The sequence below is a fragment of the Pygoscelis adeliae genome, unplaced genomic scaffold (genome assembly GCF_000699105.1).
Source record: "Pygoscelis adeliae isolate BGI_AS28 unplaced genomic scaffold, ASM69910v1 Scaffold298, whole genome shotgun sequence".
Taxonomy (NCBI): Eukaryota; Metazoa; Chordata; class Aves; order Sphenisciformes; family Spheniscidae; genus Pygoscelis; species Pygoscelis adeliae.
The window spans coordinates 1,664,416-1,674,258 of NW_008825303.1; the positions used below are offsets into that span (position 1 = coordinate 1,664,416).

Below are 9,843 nucleotides of genomic sequence, written 5' to 3' on the forward strand. Positions count from 1 at the left end.
TTGAGTCACCATCCCTGGAAGTATTTAAAAGACGTGTAGATGAGGTGCTTAGGGACATGGTTTAGTGGGCATGGTGGTGTTGGGTTGACGGTTGGACTCGATGATCTTGGAGGTCTCTTCCAACCTTAATGATTCTATGATTCTATAAATGCAGAATTTCTGGGTTTATGTGCAGCGTTCTCCTGTGTACCTTCTGCAACTAGAAAAGCTTGCTGGTCTCAAGGTAGCGCAATGCCTAAAACTTGAAAAATCAGTAGTTGGAACCTGGCTGCAGGCATAAAGGAGGCTTTAGTCTCATAATTTAATAACTTTTCCTCATTAACGAAGAGGAATGTAGTAATGGTTATGGTATGATCATTCAATGTTTCATGGTTAGTGTAGTTACAGTATCTTAGAAGAACATGTATATAAAATATTTAAAGCTTTATCATAATGGCTTTTGGTAATTAAGTGTTACCTAGATTAAAACCTAATACAAAACACTTTGAAAATTTTTAAAATGAGAGCTTCTTCAAGTAGTGTCAGGCTAAGATTTCCATTAGCTCTTTGTTAGACTCTGTGAATAATGGTTCACGTATATAAAAGGGCATGATTGTCGTTGGTTGTGTTTCTGTGACGGGCTCTTCATGCACTTGTCCTGGCATGGGGTGCATATACCCACATGCTTGATCTCAGACCGCCCCACTGGATACCCCTGATTCCTGGCAATTCGTGCTGTGTTACTTAGCCTAGTTGAGCCAGTCTGCCCTCCAGAAAGGAAAGCACGGGCATAACTGCAGTTAGCCTGTGGGTTTACCCGAGGTGCATAAACTCAGTGTGTTGCTAATTCATCTGGCTTTGTGTGTGCTATGCCATGCTTTAGGAGGAGGTAGCACCCGCAAAAATATGGTTGTCGGTTACAAGAATATTTAATGTGGTAAATGCCAGAGATTGCTTTGATTGTGAAAAATCCTACATTGATCTACTACACAAAAACATTATTGTTAGTTTTTAATGTCAGTTTGATAAGTAAAGTTGTATGTCAGCTCAGTTTTACTCAGGCATATGGCTGTTTCCAGTAAATGCTCAGACAACCTTAAAGTTACTCTAGCTTTCAAGTGTATTTTTGGTGGTGTCTTGTCCCACTATTTCTTCACTTGATTAAGATGCTTCCCAGTGCTATTGAGCTGAATACCACCTTAGTCTTGAAACAGAACCTGAAATGCATGTTACTTGGCGCTTCCAAATAGTCAGTTAAAATCTTAACTGTCAGTTAAAATCTTAACTGGCTTAAGTTGTTTTTTTTCTTAATATTTTGTAATCTTGTTATCAGTAGGCCTGATGTTGTTGCATGAATGCTACATTTGCCAGCAGAAGGTAACTCAACATTTTTACATGCAGAAGAATGGGAAATCAAGGTCTAGAAGCCTGATTGCAGCTGTCATTGCAAGGCGAACTTTTGAATGATTCTTCTTTAATGTTCACATGTGTGTGGTTTTTATATAAAGTGGTGAAGATCCTTGTCCATAAAGGTAGAAATCATATCAAACATTACATCAAAAAGGAACTTTGTATTATAACAGAATTAGGTTTTACCAATTATTCCTCTGATATATTCACGTCCTACTTAAATTGTGTTTGTACTAGCACACTCTGAAGCCATCTTTTCTGTACTATAACTATATGAGTTCTTTTATTAGAATATAGGAACTGATCTGTACTGGTCAGTAGGTCATCTTTGCCCAATGAAGATGCTTCCTGCTTCACCTTCCAGGCTACCTGTTTGTTGTACAGAGTTGACTAAAAGCAATTTCGTTGCAAACTCTGCAATATTATTAAACAATCATTGAGTGCAGTGTATCTTACCTCAGCATGTTGCAGACCCTCCTATGTGAGCATATGTGGCGGTGTGAGCATGTTCTCAGGATGTTGTTTTACAGAATGCATCTTGTTTGTTGTGCTGCTTAGGGATTAGAGAGATGTCAGAAGAGGAGAATGGAGGAAACACTTAAAAGGAGGATAGGAGCTGTATTCCTGTAGGTATTTTTAGTATATGGAGCTGAAATCCAGATTCAGGATGCAAAGGAATCAAAGTAGTAAGTTGTTGAGAAGAGTTTTGAAGGAAGGTGGGAATCTGCTTTTGGGGACCATATCGGGTTCTGTTGAATATGTTCTTTGCAGTGCACTGTGAGTGGCTGCATAGACCATATTTCTCCATCCTCTCCTTAAATCTGTTTGGTGAAATTCCAGCCTTGTTTTATAGGGATGGGACTGGTAGCAGGGATTCAGCCTCTGAAGATGATGCTTAAAATATCTGTGCCTCGTAATATTGCATATTTCATATCCTTGTAGTAATTTACTCTCTTGTAGTCTTTAAGAAAATAATAAAAGAAGACAGATAACTGGAGGAACTAAGAATTGAAAGAAGTCACACACTACGAAACATCTAAATTAGTACCAGCTTAAAATGGCCATTCAGTGCCTTTATTGTGTGCAAGGAACATAAAGTTTTGAAGCACAGAACATACATCATAAAACTAAACTTCCCAATGTCTTGGGGAGGGGATGGAAAGGAACTATTCCTCTCAAAATATTAAGCTATTAGCAGATGCCTTTAGCAGGGATGATACAGTAATGTGGTGATGAATGCCAACAGGATTAAAACATAGGAATCCATGCTTTATGTAATGGACCATCTATTTTGATTTGCTTTTAGTTTTTACAGCAATGCTTGGCTAACAATAAGAAAATAAAAATACCCAAACAACAGAAAAACCTCTGAAAACAAATGAAAAACCCCACACAAAACACAGTATAGGAAAACGCACATAAACCCAAAGGAAACATATGGGTAGAAGTATTTTCCACATTCAAAAAATGTAGTACAAGAGGATGCTGGAATTTATCTTTGTAGTCTCAGTGAGTCTGTAATTCAAATGCTACTGAATTAAACTGCGTTATCACCAAGAATTTTGAGAATGCAGAATATCTAGGAAATATCTATAAAGGGCAAAACTATAGTTTACCTTTAATTCACAGTGTAGGATTCTGCAATGGAATTGAGAAAGCGTGTTCTATTTCAGCGCTTTTCTTTATTCAATCTTCTTGTTCTATAAATAACATCACTAGCACTTGAACCAGAAACACTTCATAGAAATGTAGCTGCAACTAAGGAAAAAAAAAAAAGGGGGGGGGGGGCTTATGCTAAAAAATACTCCAAATATTTAGAAAGAAAGCCCTGTTGAATTTTGTGTAAACTTCCAGAATTAGGTGTTTTATGCACTCATTGCTCCCACCCTACAGTAGGTTAAGAATGTAAGTAGACTCATTCTGTGAACAAATCCAGGGTTCAGGGCAGCTGATTTGCTGACTGGGCTTTTGGGCAGTCGAGTTCCATCTCTGACTGCATTCCAGGAAGTGAGGACAATAGAATAAACAAACAGTGATTAATAGTTTTTAGGCTCTTTTTAGCTTCAATTGGTAAGTAAAAAAATATATGGCTACTTCAGCAGTAATTAACCCACTTGAAAAATGAACATTCTTTCCACAGTCACATTTGTTCAAGCTAGTCTTAAAATGTTACATACTATAAGCAATTTTTGTTTTTCTCAGACTCCACAAGATACATTCATTTTTCTACTGTTAAATATTCAGATAACTGAAAATTTTAAATGAAGTTGTAATTTTGAAACATGGTATTCTACTCATTAGGTTGCTCTGGTAGTATGTGGAAATGCATTGTTTTGTTCCTTCCCTTGATGTAAAATGTTGAGAGCAGTTCCTTCACCTCCTTCCTTCCCAGTCACATTTCTGATTAACACTTACATGACTAGATAGACCATCCTGATAAACTACAGAAGAATAAATTTCTAGTTCACCATATTTGGTTTATAGCTTGAAAACAAGAGCTGATTTTTTTTTTTTTTTTTTTAAGCAACAATTCTGTTATAGAACTGCATCTGAAAAGAGCAGATTTCAAAGCAGTTTCCCAACCATTTAAATCACAATGATGGTAAATGAACAGCGTGTATTGGATTGGAAAATTTATTTGGGGACCTTTGTCAGGTATAAGTAGAAAGAAGCAATACTGGGATGGTCACTTCATTCTCTGCTACATCAGGTTTTGTTGTCCCCTAGATGTGGTATGTTCTTCAGACATTCATTTTTTGATACAAGTCCGGTAAGTGTCAGCCTTAATTGCTGAAGGCTCTGAGTAGAGGTGAAGATGCTTCCAGCTAGTGCTTGGGGGGTAGTTTAGACTTCGTTTTCTTTCCTAGGATTCTTAGGATCGTTTGTAAGTTTTTACTCTAAACAAAAGTTAATATAGCATACAGGTTTAGTACTCATCTCATAAGGGTGGGCAAATCAGTTTGAACACCAAAATAAATTGTGATTTATCAATCCCCCTGACCCCCACAGTGCTGTCAGAACTGTGGGATTTGAAAGGGCTTCTGATGCCTTTGTCAACAAAGGACTGAAAATGAAGAAAGGTGTCAATGTTGCAAGTGACTGAAATGCTTCACAGTCGCGTTTGAAACAAATTTTAGAAATTTAAAATATCTGCAAGTATGGAGAAGTAAATAGTGGCTTCGAGGAAGTAGGGTGGCTGGCAAATTCATGGGCTGTACCGAACAGGACTTTGGCGTGTTATTGTAATACAAATACTTGTATTACAGATAAATCCTTTATAGACCGATATAGCCACCTAAGGGAATGCATTAGGTATGCACACATTCTGTGCACTGAACTTGCTTTTATCCTGACCTTAAATTTTAGCAGAAAATCTATGAGGTGCAGGCTGGTAGCACACCTTTTAATTAAACTTAATTGTACAGTCTTTGTGCATTACTGGAGACTTGGTAGACGTTGAAAAGTTGAATAAGTGTGGATTAGGGGTCTAAATTTCAAAGTAGCAAACTACTACAATGCCAATTTTAATGCAGGTGATCCATTGCATGCTGAAATCATTGTCGTAATGTAGACTTCATTTACTCTGACCTGCAGTAAATCTGCTAACCTGCAGTTAATAGTTGTGTTGGCATAGAGTTGATGTTCTTAAAAGTCCACTGAAAGGAAAAAAAAAAAAATCACTTTTTTAACCAACCTAGGCAAGAAAAACATCCTATGATTAATTTATTCTATTGGAAATGTTTTTGCCAGCTTTGGTTGGTTAAAATTGGCAAGAATTCCTTTGTTGCTGTAGGCTTTTCTCAGCTAAGAGGCATTCCTTGTTACGTAGCTGTATACATGTGTAACTTGATTCTTTAACTTCCTGGTCTTTCTAAATTTATACATAAACTAGTTTCAAATTTGGATAGCTGTTGTGGATCAGAACTTTATGTGAATATTTTGGTTGCAGTAAGAGAGTGCTCCAAGAGATCTAAAAGTGGGATAAAAGCCTTCCATAACTACAGTCTGCACACATGGAACATACACGGGCCTTCGCTAGCAGTAAGATCTAAGCCATCTTTTATCTGTCCAGATGTATTACTGTGCGTGGAAAACTGATCAGTCTTGTAAACTTTGAGATACTTGAAGAGAAGGTGGTGTTTATTTCGTAGCACTGTGGGGGCTGGAGGCGGGGAGATTGATAAATTGCAACTTATTTTGGTGTTCAAACTGATCTGCCCATCCTCATGAGATGAGTATTAAACCTGTATGCTATATTAGCTTTTGTTTAGAGTAAAAACTTACAAATGATCCTAAGAATCCTAGGAAAGAAAACGAAGTCTAAAAAACAAAGCCTAAAAACACCCAAACAACAGTCTACTTCCTCAAAACAACCAAAACCTTGAAATAGAGTTTCTGTCATCTTTTAAAAAACAAAACAGAGCTGTTAATTCTATTTTTATTTTTCTGCAATCGTACTCTCAGAAGGGGGTTCACTGTGAGGAGAAATTGCCTGGAGAGGCTTGTGCTGTGCTGTTTTCTACTAAGTTACTCCACACAGAGACCGTAAACCATAGAAAAGCACAGTTAATGCAAAATAAACGTCTTTGAGAGGTCAATGTGATTGTTTAATTTATGTTAACACCCAGACTTTTGCTGCAAGTTTTTTGATAAGTGACTAGACAATTTCAAGGTATTTACCTGTATAAACTCGGAGTTCGTTTATTATGAGCTTTTAAGTGTAATTTGGAAGCCTGGATTGAATTTTATTTTCTTGAACTTAAAGCTATTCTTTTTGGCAATGCAAATTCCAGCTCCCAAAGAGAAAAGGAAACTTATAACTTCCTGAGTTGCTTCCTTTCCAGTGTGTTGGCAGAAGGGACTTTAAAACTAGAAATTAATGGACTGGGGATAAGTAAATAACTAGTTTGTATCGTGTGTTACAGACCTGGTTGCTGGAAGCATTCCACATGGTCAAACAGTACTTTCAGACAAGCTTATTTTCTATTACATGAAGTATAATTTTGAGGTAAGGTTCTGTTTAATTTTCTTTGTTATGTATATAATGACATAAAAACTCCTACAGTAATTAAAAACTTGTATCTGCTGCCTGTATATATTACTGTATTTTTTTTTTTTAGAGAATGCATGAAATGTGTACAGCTGTGGCTGTGTCTGTGAAGAGAGAGATCAAGCTGAAAAATAAATGTGATGCATGAATATTTAAGCTCCAAGTAAACATTTTAATTAACAGCCAGGAGACTAACCTGACCATTACAGCTATTGATTATTTTTAAACAGTTTCCAGGGAGACTGGAGAATATAATCGTATAATAAATGAGTTCTCTAAGCCTTAGGAAAAAGGGCCGTGCCTTTCATTGGTATGAGAACAAATAGCTGAGAAGATGACTTAACTTTGTTTCATCTTAATACATGTAAAAGAGGTGGCAAGAAGAACAAGGAAAAATCATTACTAGAATAACATCACAGATACATTACCATTTCTATACTGTAATGCTTTCAGAAGAGAATGTCACAAAGTGGTAAGACTGTCTTTGGGCAAAATGTTGATAAATCTCACTCCAGATTCTTAATCTGTTGGAGTTATTTTGACCTTGTACACATTACTGTTCTAAATGTGTCTCTGGCTTTGATTGCTCATCTGGAAATGGTGCTTGTAATACTAAAAGGTCGCTAATGGAATTTTGTCCTGCTATTCTCCATGTCTGAAAAATGTCTTCAGTGAACTTTCAAAGCAGCCTATAATTAAAGCAGCATGTCAGTTTACATCAGATATGTCTAAGGACAAGGTTAAATGAAGTAAAATCACTAAAGAGTAAATAACTATTTAGGATATGCATTTCGTCATAGGTGCAAATCTTAAGAGAAGGCTAGATGGTTAGCAACACTGTTTTGTTCTTGTTATTTGTAGAGCATTCTTATAATCAAGCCTGTCAGCAAGAACCTCTAACTATTTTATTTTTAAGAATTAACACTGCATTAGGTCCTCTTTTGTAATGTCTCTGTTTTCCTCATTTCACTGATGCTGTTGTCAGATCACTGTTATAAATTGTGGTATCAAATAACATGGCTAAAGATCTTAATTAGCTTTTGATTTTAGAAATTTTAAAAAAATATTCTCTTTGTGTAGTTAGACTAATTATATCTGGCTGTACAACTCATTGAACTGGATTGGTAACTACTTATTAATCAGACAAAACAGGTGCTTTTGGGAATATTCTTGATTTCTTAACTGTGAAAGGAGATTCCACCCCCCCCCCCCCCCCCCCCCACCACACATCCTCCTCCCCCCCAGGAAACGTTTTTAATTCATTCATGCTGGCCTGATTCAAGAATGAATCTCTCAAAGTCCACAATGATTTTCCTCCTTTCTGTTGGCCATATGTAGTGCTGCTGCTGTTCTATATGTAAGTGAATGGTAGGAGAATAAACTTGTACTCAAGAAATTCAGTGACCTCTTCACGTGGGATCTTGGTTAACTGATGGAACAATATCCCAGTAGTAGCCGAAAGTAACCATAGTCACTAGTGGAATCACTGCCTGTGAAGAATATGAATAGTAAAGGAACTGTTCAAGCCTTTCTTTTCATGCACACACTGGAAGGAAGACAAAAGCTAAAATTTCTGAAAATTCTTTCAGTCAGCTTTAAATGTTATGTGATTGTCTTTGCGGAAATCCCATTCATTAGAAGACTTTTTTAGAGTTAAGGGCATGTGTTTACTTGGAATTTACTAACACAAAAATGGCCAAGGAAGCTGATTTTTGCCTGTCTGCCATGATTCAGTGTTTTTTCTGCATCAGGTAGTTCAGATATTAAGACATGAGAAACTTGACGTTAAAGAAAACTTGCCCTCATACGGCTTTGATAGGGTGGCTTGCTTGTTGATATTGAATGAATTTGAAAAGCTGCTTGTGTTGTTGATCTTGGGTAGATTGGCTAACAGTTCTCTAAAAAGAAAATCTTAACCTTTCTTAATTTAGTTAAAAGCTGTATCAGTTTGTAAAACAGCAGAGCCAAACAACATGTTTGCACTGGATGGTAAGCAAAGTAAAACCTATTTACATATTAAAAAAAAAAAAAGGACAAAAAGCAGGGGGTGTGTGCTAAATTGTTCTGTTTATTTTTTCTTTCATAAGTGGAAAACATTCTAAAATGTTGTTATAGGAAAATGCACCTCTGTGTCCTAATCCGTATTGTACACCATTAGTTCTTAAAGGAAGAAAAAAAAAAAAAAAGAAAAACAAAAAAAATGTTTTACTTGGAGATTAGCTCACCACGATATGCTGTTTCCTTCTATGAAATTGAAGAAAATGAAGTCACATTCATTTTAGTATGTTTTACCATTTATGTTATTTTAATGGTGGTGATAGTTGAATAACTTTTTTAAAGGCAGTAATGATACCATGGTGCACGAAATGCTTATGGACTTATTCCAAAGGTAAATATCGTGTGTCAGCATGTAACTTCTGCAGCCGTTACAGTCGCACAGGCCAAGCAGATCAGAATTAGGTCTTGTGCTGCAAGAATTCTTGAATGTTGCTCCCTTCATTCCGAGTTTTTGTTAGGTTTGGATTTTTTTGTGGTGGTGGTGCATGGGGGGTGCTTTAAATTAGTCACCCTTTTCTATTGTGCAGTAACTGTAGCCTTTGTAAACCACATTATCACCAATGAGTGAGCTGGTTTTAAGTCCCCATCCTCGATCACTGGATCAAGGGGATTTCCATGTACTGCATGTGTTGAATATTCAAAATCATCACCCCAAGATGGAAAGCTTTTTAATCTACTTTGCTTCTGTTCTGTGGACTAAAACTCTCAAAAAAGGCTTTGTGGAGTTTGTAAGTACAAGAACATGCTGATGTGTACAATTCTAGTTCTGGGAACACATGGACAAAAGATGAAAATGGTCAAAAGGCTATTGAATGGCTGCTTTCTGAATTGCTGTATCAGCACTGGAAGAACTCGCTCAAGTGAGAACACAGTAAATTGGTTTATTGTTAAACTGACTTATTCTGAGACATCTTTATCTTTTTTGTATGTGATCCAAACGAGAAATTACAACTTCTTATTGACACCATTATTTAAGGGGAATAAATAATCAGGTGAAAAGTTTTATAGCTCTCTTCAGGGTGAATGAAAAGTCATATTTAATCTTGTTACTTTCATTAAAATAGCAGTGTATAACTAACTTCTCTTTGAAATTTCCTATTCAACTCTCCTAAGTTTCCAGTGTTAAGATTATTGAGGCTCAGCAAAACATAACCATCTTCTTGAGTGTGAGAAACTCATAAGTAATTTAAACTTAGTTTCACATACTTCAAGAAAAGCGTTGGGTAAATGCCTAGTGGAAGAAGGCATTGTTGAAGGCCTGTGCTGGTTCTGACAAAGAATGGGTGGGGAAGAAGAGACTCTCAGGGGAAAGATGATCTAGGCAAATCAGTGGCAGCATCCAAGTC

The 9,843-nt window shown here is 36.6% G+C and overlaps 1 protein-coding gene across 1 annotated transcript in view; it reads left to right on the top strand.

Annotated features, from left to right (window-relative positions):
• The window catches only part of TLN2 (talin 2), a 175,042-nt gene that overhangs the window by 24,135 nt on the left and 141,064 nt on the right, over positions 1-9,843 (top strand). The window contains exon 2 of the mRNA XM_009330049.1: positions 6,315-6,397. The gene's annotated coding sequence lies outside the window, so the exon portion shown is untranslated. The remainder of the gene's footprint in view (positions 1-6,314; positions 6,398-9,843) is intronic.